Below are 12134 nucleotides of genomic sequence, written 5' to 3' on the forward strand. Positions count from 1 at the left end.
AAGATTAGAAAATGGCAGAATAGAAGCCATTTGGGAAAAAAATCCCAAGTTAATCACAAAAAGGCAACTTATGTCTTTCTAAGGTATTTGATTTTATTGCAGAACTTTCATCCCTAAGTATGAAGTCCTCGAGGCTCCCTTAAGCGAAATTGCTGATGGGAAGGGTCTACAGGCCCACAGTGCACTTAGCTGGAACATTGAAGCGGACAAGGCCTTTAAAACAACGAAAAGAGCTCTGAAGACAACAACAACAACAATGGGAAAAATCCTGGATCCAAACAGACCATTCTCTCAGACAGTGAATGAATAAGGAGGATATATGACGTCAGTATTACTTCAGAGTCTTAGAGATAAACTAAGACCAATAAATTCTATTTTTGCTAAATTAGAGCTTATAGTAGCAGGCCCTGAATGTGTTTGACAGTTGTGCCAGCTGAATAAAAAAGTGGTAAATGATTCAATAGACTTACGTAAGTTAACAGAAATTTGACCTTGTTGGTACCAAACTATGTTTCTTAATTGCTGAAAAAAAAAAAAAAAAAAACTGATAACATGACGGCAGCCAGATGGCTGAGGTTTAACAATGTATTACTTAAAATGCCTAACATCAAAATGAAAATATATAAAGTATTTAATCCTAATAACATTCTTTCCACAGAAAATGAAGGTGAAACAAATGCTTGTTTTAATGTTGTTAATGAAGTTTGCTTTCCTAGACCAGATGTACAGGAAACTACAAAATCCAGATATGGAGCTGTTTGTTGATTAATCTTCATACAGAAGAAGAAGCTGTGTGGGGATGGGGGCCCGCATGATTGCTGTGCTGATGTTAACCAAGTTTGCTCCCATAGGCAAACCTATTTCAAATCCAGACTTGGAGTTGTTCGTGGACGGATCAGCCTCCAGGTGTTCAGACACAGGCCGTAATATGGTGGGTTATGCAGTGGTAGATTCACACTGAACCCTGAAATTCTACTTATTGACAAATCAACTTTCGGCCAAAGCGGCTGAGCTAATTGCTCTGACTGAGGCGTGTAAACTAGTGAAAGGTAAATTAGTTAACATTTACACTGACAGTCGGTGTACTCCATGATTTTGGTAATCTTTGGAAACATATAGGTTTTCTGACGTCCAATGAGAAGCCAATTAACCACCATGGCCTTATTTCTGAGCTAATGGATACTGTTCTGGTACCTAAATGAGTTTCTGTTACTAAATGTGCTGCACACATTCTTTTTATTTGACCTAATTTCTACAGGCAACAAGACCAAAGACGTAGCTGTAAAGTTGGCCAGTGCAGTTTCACTTCATGATTTTGCACACTAACACCAGATACACACTGACATTGAAAGAGCAGCCAGGCACAGACAAGCTAATCTGCTAAAATATGAGTTTGTCTACCATTCAGTTATCTTCTTCTGACAAGGACCATGAAACTTGGAAGTTAGCGGGATGCTATGTTTCTGACAGCATTTGGTATGGGCCTAAAAAAAAAAAAATATATATTTTGCCTTCCTTCACACACTTTGCTAGATTGACCAACGGCAAAGACCATGTGTCAAAAGGGGGGAGGGTGGATGCAATCCTTCATAACATCACATTGGTTCACAATAGGGTTTACAATTTTTGCACAAAATTTTGTGAACAATGAGTCATCTGCGCCACAAATAATGTAGGTCATGGACTTCCCAAATACAAGACGCAGGAGCCGTAGCTTAGGCCTTAATGAGTAAAATCAAAAGTGGGGTATTCCTGAACGAATAGGGTCCGACAATGGAACACCATTCATAAACAAAGCACTTCAATCCCTGTCAGAGTATATGGGATTTGACCTAAAACAACACTGTGTATACCATCCCTCCAGTGGAGGTGCAGTTGAGCGTGAAAATGGTACCCTGAAAAACAAATTGCCGAAATGTTGTGAGGAAACAGGTCTTGGATGGGTAAAAGCGGTTCCTTTAGTTCTGTGTATATGAAAACACGGGTCAGGACCAAAGCAAAATTGAGCCCATCTGAAATTCTATTTAAAAAAAAAAAAAAAAATTATTATTATTTTGTATGTCTGTAAGTTCTGTTATTTTTGGAGACTAGCTCTGCTAATGAGACAAGTTCTGCTTTTGAAACTAGACAGTAGTTCCTGTTTTTGACAATGTAAAGAGTTTCTTCTGTTTTAACTTTTTATGAATAACAATTTGAGTTAGCTTTGAAATCTGCCCGGAGATAGAATGTTCTAGATATTGGCATATAAGGTAACGACTAAGGCTTCGGCCAACACCCTGAAGTGGGTATAAGTAGTGTGACTTTTCTTTGTCTCATTGCTCATTCTCTGATGGACTGTAGGTTGACTGTAGATGAGATGTGTCCTATTGCAATAAATAATGCGCAATAAACCTATTTGAATTAATCCAGGGGGGTCCCTGATGAGTTTAAGACAAGAGACCAAATTGCGGCCAGCTTTGATAGTTTGTTTTTCTGGTGGTCTACAATTAACAAAAATGTGGACTGGATGAACTATATTTATTATAATTAACAGCGATTTGTAAATTACACCAGAGATGCTGTAAGTGGCATACATGAGCAACTTGATAAGACTAGTCTAATGGCTTGGCAAAACAGAATAGCTCTTGATTTCTTATTGGCAGAAAAAGGAGGGGTTTGCAGAATGTTTGGGGAGCAATGTTGGGCCAAGGGAATGCCATGATATGGCAGCCCAAACCATCACTGATCCACCCCCATGCTTCACTCTGGGCATGCAACAGTCTGGGTGGTACGCTTCTTTGGGGCTTCTCCACACCGTAACTCTCCCGGATGTGGGGAAAACAGTAAAGGTGGACTCATCAGAGAACAATACATGTTTCACATTGTCCACAGCCCAAGATTTGCGCTCCTTGCACCATTGAAAATGACGTTTGGCATTGGCACGAGTGACCAAAGGTTTGGCTATAGCAGCCCGGCCGTGTATATTGACCCTGTGGAGCTCCCGACGGACAGTTCTGGTGGAAACAGGAGAGTTGAGGTGCACATTTAATTCTGCCGTGATTTGGGCAGCCGTGGTTTTATGTTTTTTGGATACAATCCGGGTTAGCACCCGAACATCCCTTTCGGACAGCTTCCTCTTGCGTCCACAGTTAATCCTGTTGGATGTGGTTTGTCCTTCTTGGTGGTATGCTGACATTACCCTGGATACCGTGGCTCTTGATACATCACAAAGACTTGCTGTCTTGGTCACAGATGCGCCAGCAAGACGTGCACCAACAATTTGTCCTCTTTTGAACTCTGGTATGTCACCCATAATGTTGTGTGCATTGCAATATTTTGAGCAAAACTGTGCTCTTACCCTGCTAATTGAACCTTCACACTCTGCTCTTACTGGTGCAATGTGCAATTAATGAAGATTGGCCACCAGACTGGTCCAATTTAGCCATGAAACCTCCCACACTAAAATGACAGGTGTTTCAGTTTCATTGTCCAACCCCTGTATGTATGTATGTATGAATACTATTTGAAAACTGTGGCACAAACTTTTGTTTGACCATGCTGGCTAGCAAGAGACAGAATCATAGATTAGTTGGGGGTGGGTTGAATAGTGTGTTATCTACAAGCATATGCATGACAAAAGAGGACTGATAGTGCTCTAATGGTTATGTAGAAGGAGGGGTTATGTCCTGAGGATCTCAGATTTTCAGTCAAGCTAGTGTTAAATAAAGCTGAGGACAAAGACCCAAGACGAGTTAAAAACTCTGCATTGGTCAATCATCAGACAACTATTCACACCTTCTTTTGTGAAGTACTAGCTCATTATCTATGGAACGTGTGCAAATGAACTAGATGGAGCCACAAAGCATGATGGGTGAAGTCAAACTACACCTATTTATCTCAGCAGAAAAGTTATTTACATTTAATCCTAAACACAAACAAGGAATTGAAAGGCTATTCTGTAAAGTGAAATGACATGAACTTAGATAAAGCTTTTATGATAAGAATCTAAGTCATGTAAAATGCTGTATGTATATTTGTGTGAATTAGTTTCTACTGTATATGAGGAACAATAAGAAAACTAGAAGAGGAAACACCCACCTATAGATTTATCTGTATTTATGGTGTAGAAATATTTACTGTGCACTTGTGTGTCTGTGAACTGTTTGATTTACTACTGTGGTCAAGCCTCCACTTCAAAATGCTCAATAAAATCAGCCCCCACGTTGTTTGTGAAGATGTGTGTATACTAAACATTATGGTAAAAGCATCTGGCGGAACTATTTAGGATAGAATTTCAGGTTTTAAAATAAAAGGTTTGGTAATAACTGGACATTATGATTTTACTTTCAATTTAAAGTCAACTAAAACATAATCTAAGCTCATTTCCATTTTAATTGAGATTGTTATTAAATAGAATAATCTTGATTACATGAATTGTTATTGTTATTGTTATTAAAAGGAATTCTCTTGTTTCCACAGAACAATTCCACTTCATAATGATAGTACACAACATGTAGGTTAAAAATACATTCTAGAAATGTGACCGTTTAAAAGGCCTTTATTATAAAGTTTAAGGGTACCATAAAAATAGGGTTTAAATCAGGGGTGGGCAATTAAATTTTCCAAGGGGCCACATAAGCTACTTTCAAAATGTGTAATGGCTGTCTAAAAGCTTTCATTACAAACCGTACAAAATGTTTTTAATGAGGATTTATGCTCACATACCTATGAACAAGGTTTGCTAGTTTTAGCATGTGAACGGCGGGTTTAGACAGACTTTGAGCTGGATATTTGTGCTGGACTTGGCATCCCTGGGTAGAGTTGAATTGTTTGGTGTTGGTTCCAGTTGCTGCTGGAGGTAAACAGACCAAGTACAAGTACAGTCTGTGTTCCTGTAGTTATGAACTGCTCTCATTCTCAGCAGTTTGAACAGGATTTGAACGGAAGGTAAAGCTCTTATTTTCAGGTTTTGTTTCCTTCACTTTATTAATCTTTATGTTTCCTCAGTGAGCTCGTATCACTGCTCAGAATGTAGAAAGTGCTTCAGTAAATCCAACAGTTCACATATTTCTACACCATAAATACAGATAAATCTATAGGTGGGTGTTTCCTCTTCTAGTTTTCTTATTGTTCCTCATATACAGTAGAAACTAATTCACACATATATACATACAGCATTTTACATGACTTAGATTCTTATCATAAAAGCTTTATCTAAGTTCATGTCATTTCACTTTACAGAATAGCCTTTCAATTCCTTGTTTGTGTTTAGGATTAAATGTAAATGACTTTTCGTTTTGAACTCGTCTTGGGTCTTTGTCCTCAGCTCTATTTAAGGACTAAACTCTAGACTTGTAGCTGAGTCACTTGGTAAGAAGGATCTTCTGCACGTTCTTCATTAGAAACGACCTGCTGGAGACACCAGCTTTGTTAAAGTGGCTGCCAGGATTCTAACAGGAAGGTAAAGGGTTTTCTTGTTTGTTTCTTTTACATTTATGTTGCATTTGTTGTTCTTTTTATTTTATTTTGTTATTTAATATTATCAGGTTAATATATTCAGACTGTTTAAAATAGCTTTATGCTCATAGTTGTGGTGATTTATGAAGCCTTTTTTACTCCCAGCACACCAAAGATTTACACTTGTGAGCTAATTATTAGTCCTGTCATGAACTGGATTAGATTTGCTTGGTGCAGGACTGATGTTGAGAAAGTCAGATCTCTTATATCTTTATTTATATCAAGTTATTTATAGTTATTTAGTTATTATTATCTGCAGTATTTATAAGTATTTCATCCTGATGTTCTTTGAATTCAGATTCTCACTTAGACGTGAAGTGAATTTAATGTTTTTATTACTAGGTGATGAGTTTAATATTATTGTGGTATTAATGTAGTAAAAGTAATTCTAATGAATCGACTTGTTTCTTTGTTTCTGTTGCTTTCCAAGGAAACAGTTTCTACAGTCTTATCAAAGCATAAACATGAAGAACTTTCATCACTGCTCAGTGTGGGAAGAGTTTTACTAAGCAGAGTAATCTCCAACAACACCAGCGCATTCACACAGGAGAGAAGCCATGTCACTGCTCAGAGTGTGGGAAGAGTTTTACTACGCAGGGTAATCTCCAACGACACCAGCGCATTCATACAGGAGAGAAGCCATATCACTGCTCAGAGTGTGGGAAGAGTTTTACTACGCAGAGTCATCTCCAAGGACACCAGCGCATTCATACAGGAGAGAAGCCATATCACTGCTCAGAGTGTGGAAATATTTTTACTATGCAGAGTCATCTCAAACAACACCAGCACATTCACACAGGAGAGAAACCATATTACTGCTTAGATTGTGGAAATAATTTTACTGTGCAGAGTAATCTCAAACTACACCAGCGTATTCACACAGGAGAGAAGCCATATCACTGCTCAGGGTGTGGAAACAGTTTTTCTTGTCGGAGTACGCTCCAAAAACACCAGCGCATTCACACAGGAGAGAAGCCATTTCAGTGTTCAGAGTGTGAAAAGAGTTTTACTCAAAGCAGTGACCTTAAAGTACACCAGCGTGTTCACACAGGAGAGAAGCCATATCACTGCTTAGAGTGTGGAAAAAGTTTTACTCAACGGAGTACACTCCAACAACACCAGCGTATTCACACAGGAGAGAAGCCGTATTACTGCTCAGAGTGTGGAAAGAGTTTTACTCAAAGTGGTGACCTTAAAGTACACCAGCGTGTTCACACTGGAGAGAAGCCATATCACTGCTCAGAGTGTGGAAAGAGTTTTGCTCAACATGTTAACCTAAAAAAACACCAACGTATTCACACAGGAGAGAAACCGTATCACTGCTCTGAGTGTGGAAAGAGTTTTGCTCAACAGGGTACCCTTCAAAACCACCAGCGTATTCACACAGGAGAGAAACCATATCACTGCACAGAGTGTGGAAAGAGTTTTACTCAAAGTAGTGCCCTTAAAGTACATCAGCGTATTCACTGTAAGTTGTGAGATTCTTTTTTACCATGGGTCAACTATGTAACTTTACTGCAGCTTGTATTTAAATGAAAGGTTTACATTGCTGTCTTCAGGATTTCCTCTTTAGTGATATTTATTGTTAATAGCTGTTCTGATCTAAAAGATGCTGCTGCCTTTGACCTTTAAAACTGAGAAGTGATTGGTGAGATAATTAAAATGAGTGAAATGTTTATTTTGTACTTTGGTTTCATATTATTTGTACAAACATTTGTTTTATGCAACTTTAAACCTGTAATAAAAGATGAACATTTTAAATGTATCTTTATTTGCTTTAACTAAGCTAAAGTTTTTAACAGGGAAAAAAATGACAGTTTGTGTAGCAGGGCATATACCCACATACCCGATTCTACACTGACAGCCCTTCAGTTATGGACCTGCCAGACAGAAACGATGGAGAGCTTTACTGTTGTTGAGCAAAACAGATCTTCAAGTGAGATGACTGAGGTTCATGTATTTTTCTTTTAAGAATAATTAAAAGCTGATGCTTTAAACCTCATACTTTCCTAATACCTTTATTCTACACCGTCTAAATTTCTTTTAGTCTTCTGCCATGTGCAGAGCAAGAATTCACCAAATTACACAGCAGTTCTCTTTTTATTTACTTATTTATTTTTGCCATTGACAAAATTGATTGTAAGCATTTATAAAGGTCATGCCACGTTCATTAGGTGAAATAAAGCCAGAATTAAAGATGGCAGAAGAACAGGGTGGTATTCTTACTTTCAGTGATTAAATTACTCAGGTTAGAAAGTCCTGATACACAGCACATGCTCACCTGACTCTCAAATATGCTACCTTTAATCATTAAAGAGGGTAATGATACCCATAAGGGGATTGAACCCGCAACCATGGCGTTATCAGCACCACGCTCTGACCAACTGAGCTAACCGGCCAGTTCAGCTTTTCAATTTAGATCTTTGTACATAATTCTACGGTCTTCGGTGACTTATCAGGTGGATATTTGTGCTATATTTAGCGAGTTTTCAGACCCTCTAGTGACTTTTTATGGTGTTATTGGAGACTTTTGGAGACTTTGAGGTAAAAGCACATATCGTTCTGCAGTTACTGTCCTCACCGAGCAGCGGGTGATGCTGTTGTTTTGTTGATTTATTTTACCCAATACCATCAATTTGTCCTACCGAGCATGTGCACATCTGTTTTTAATTGGAACGCCTATAATTCTGTGCTACCTTTGCCTAATTTATTTCTGTTAGCGGTTAGTAATGTGTGGTTTTAGTTTTAATTCCTTTAAAAGTATAAAGTTTAAGTGTATGTAATGCCATTATTATGTGACTTATTTTGTATTCTATTTCAGATCTATGCAAGGTGCTCAGATTAGCTATGTGATTGCATACAGTTGAATAACAGTTGTTTATCTAATGCTATGTGTTAACCTTACATTAACACATAGCAAGTAAGTACATATGTAAAGGTTGTGTCTAATAAAGTTCATTACTGAGTAAACATGTTGAGCATTTATTACGTTATCTTGTACTTAGCTGTTTGTATATGTAAAACAATGTTGTTGCTTTTCCCTTGTCAGTTCAGTTCTAATTATTTGTTCCTCGCTCCATGTTTTTGTAGCTATAGATAAGATCTGTGTGATCTATAGTTTTCTCACTGGGATCTTATCCAAAATGGTATGATTAATCACGGAGGTAAAACCTTAGAAGATATTCCTCATAGAGGTTTAGAATATTATTTACTACATGCCTGAGATACATGTAAACATACTACATTTTTACTATATGGCTGAGATACAGATCAATGGATCTATTGAGATGTGCTACCTATAGTTTATAATTATAGCCAGCCAATAGCTACTTTCCTTACTGAGAAGTTGGCAACACTGGCAGTGACCCACAGTATCCTCAGTGCAGGACTATCAGCCAATCACACAAATACCACAGAAAAGACCGGGAAAGTAAAAACACAAGTTTAGTAATTAGTGTAAAATGGAGAAACTGTAAACATGAAACATGAAGAACAGTGGAGCCAAAATACAGAAAAGGTTTAGAGCTTTTACTTCATCAGATAGTTTATCAGTTCGTTTAGTCTGCAGTTTGAGTAGAGACTATCGGCCTCGTCTCAAATGACGCCTACTCCCTACTTAGGGCACTACTTAAAATTAACATTATACACCTGAGATTTTTGTTTACGTGAACAATGTCTGAAATTGGACGAGCTTGATTAGTTTGTAATCTGTGTTAAGATGATGAATGAACTTAAACACTTGCTTTTTAAGCTGTTAATTACTTATTTATTTATTTATAAAAATAAAATAAAAGTAAGAGAGAGTTAAAGGTTCTTCTGTATAAAGTGTTTTGTGTGGTTTTGTAGGCAGCAGTGAGCGACTTTTCTGGTACATGGTTAAGAAAAGGTTGAATACAGATGATTTGTTGTGGTGTTTTGTACTAAATGCAGGTGAAAGAGGATCAGCAGCAGCAGCTGAGCGGTGTGTTTGGTTCTCTGTGTGTTTTGTCACTGTTTCAGGATCTTTTATTTGAAAAGCTGCGTGTAGAACAGAGAAAGTAAAAGACGACACACAGCGGAGTGAAAGGCTGAACGACGGACGTCTATAAGAAGCAGCTTGTTTACATCATCTCTTGCTTTTAAACTACTACACAATTACTGAACCCGCTCCATTATGCTTTACACCTCAGTGTATATTATCTGGAAACAGATTCTCTTCATATAGAAATATGCTTTACATTTGCTTGATGGTAATAACTCTTAGTGAAGTCTTAATGAACAATTAAAACATCAATTCAGGTTTTTAGTTCAACTGAGAAAAAATATTAACAGTAGCTAAACTTCCTAAACCCCAGAATCTACACGTACAAATCCTACATTCATTCCACAAAGTTCACAAAATACATTATTTAATGAGTGAAAACTTGATGTTTGGAGCTCCTCTGGTGTGCAGGCTGGTACTGTGTATCAGCACTACTTACTGTGTGCAGGACCTGAGTCGTATCTGCTCCAGTCGCTGGTTGGTGGCATTAAGCTCAGTCAAGAACTTTACGAAATATATAGTTTAGATAGTTTACACATATAAGAACCCACAAAACCTCTTAGATGTGTATTAAGAAAGTCTGACCATAAGAAATGACTAGACAGAGAAGCAGGACTGAGATCTCTGATCATTAAAATAACATGAAACTGCTGCATTTCTGGTGCAATAACAACCAAATTCAGTTTAGAAGCCGCTTATTTTTACAGATCTTCCTTGTAAGTGTGAAGAATCTCAAATGGTTTTTGTGCTGCCATGCAGCTGGTTGAATGGGGGTTAGTGTAGAATTATGTACAAAGATCTAAAGAGAGAATAGATGAACTGGCCGGTTAGCTCAGTTGGTTAGAGCGTGGTGCTAATAACACCAAGGTCATGTAGTTGAACTTTGTTTACAGGTGAACTTTGTTTATAGTTGAACTTTGTTTATAGTTGAACTTTGTTTACAGTTGAACTTTGTTTATAGCTGAACTTTGTTTATAGTTGAACTTTGTTTATAGTTGAACTTTGTTTACAGGTGAACTTTGTTTATAGTTGAATTTTGTTTATAGTTGAATTTTGTTTACAGTTGAACTTTGTTTATAGTTAAATTTTGTTTATAGTTGAATTTTGTTTATAGTTGAACTTTGTTTACAGTTGAACTTTGTTTATAGTTGTACGTTGTTTACAGTTGAACTTTGTTTATAGTTGAACTTTGTTTACAGTTGAATTTTGTTTATAGTTGAATTTTGTTTATAGTTGAACTTTGTTTACAGTTGAACTTTGTTTATAGTTGTACGTTGTTTACAGTTGAACTTTGTTTATAGTTGAACTTTGTTTACAGTTGAACTCTGTTTACAGGTGAACTTTGTTTATAGTTGAACTTTGTTTATAGTTGAACTGTGTTTATAGTTGAACTTTGTTTATAGTTGAACTTTGTTTACAGTTGAACTTTGTTTACAGTTGTACGTTGTTTACAGTTGAACTTTGTTTACAGTTGAACTTTGTTTACAGTTGAATTTTGTTTACAGTTGAACTTTGTTTATAGTTGTACATTGTTTACAGTTGAACTTTGTTTACAGTTGAACTGTAGAGTTTTATAGTCACAGTCAGGTGAAAAGTGTAAGCGAGTGTCCTTAATTGTGTACTTAATTATCACTGCACCATCTACACTAAACATGTTACTGTACCTCTAAACCATGTATTACGGTACCCAAAGCGTTAAAGAGGGTAAAACTGCTGTTTACAGTTTAATAAACATTATTTACCGCGTTCTGATGCACAAAATCCACTCAGTTCAAGAAGAGCATCGACTCTGTTATTAATGAAATACATTTCAGACATTTTTACTGGAGGAATTTGATGTGGTCGGATCTCAAACTCATGTGAAGTGTCTGTTCGGTTGTTAATACCACTTTTTGAAAAGCAATAAAATAAACAAAACAAATTGTTATCAGGTGCCACCCCGACATCCATGAAAAACACTTACTCTGGTACTAATCTTGTGGTTTTGAGATAATTTTACTGTAGGAATTCAAAATAACTTTTTGCTGCCTGGTGCCACAGTAGCTTCAGTTTATAACAATAACAACAGCCCATTACAACAGTCTAAAGCAGGGGTGCACAACATACGGCCCGCGGGCCAGATCCGGCCTGGCAAAACTCTCGATCCGGCCCGCCAAATAAAGTGCTGATGCATTTTTAAATAAATGATGCTGTCACTTTAAATTCACCGGGTAATTCCATGAAATTGTGACTGAAAAGTAAATGATGTAAATACAAGTTACCTCAGCGGTACCATGTGTTTGTCCAAACCAAGTACGAGTAAAAAAAGTAAAGTGGATCTCGAGCAGAGGAAATTTAACCCTGAATGGACATACAGGTATTTTCTCATGTCTGCTGTGCTTGCGACCACATTAATCAGCTGGTGTCAGAAAGATGCTGCAGTATCTCCCACTGACCAACACATTTCTTCTAACTACCTGATTTGATATAACTGTATTTACTGCTGGGCGATTTTCATGATTAATTCGAATGAACGTTTTCACATGATGTTAGAAATGTGACAATCGCGATTGTTTACATACTTTATATTTTAATTAAAATACCAACATGTCATGAAGCAGAAACTGACCAGACGCTC

The 12134-nt window shown here is 37.1% G+C and overlaps 1 protein-coding gene and 1 non-coding gene across 2 annotated transcripts in view; both read right to left on the minus strand.

Annotated features, from left to right (window-relative positions):
* Positions 1–12134, minus strand: part of LOC134326237 (zinc finger protein 585A-like) — a gene marked incomplete at its 3' end in the record, with an annotated part of 120426 nt that overhangs the window by 34304 nt on the left and 73988 nt on the right. The window lies entirely within an intron of this gene.
* Positions 7820–7895, minus strand: trnai-gau (transfer RNA isoleucine (anticodon GAU)). The gene has a single exon. It is a non-coding gene; the product is annotated as a tRNA-Ile (tRNA).

This window comes from Trichomycterus rosablanca, chromosome 14 (assembly GCF_030014385.1).
Source record: "Trichomycterus rosablanca isolate fTriRos1 chromosome 14, fTriRos1.hap1, whole genome shotgun sequence".
Classification (NCBI taxonomy): Eukaryota; Metazoa; Chordata; class Actinopteri; order Siluriformes; family Trichomycteridae; genus Trichomycterus; species Trichomycterus rosablanca.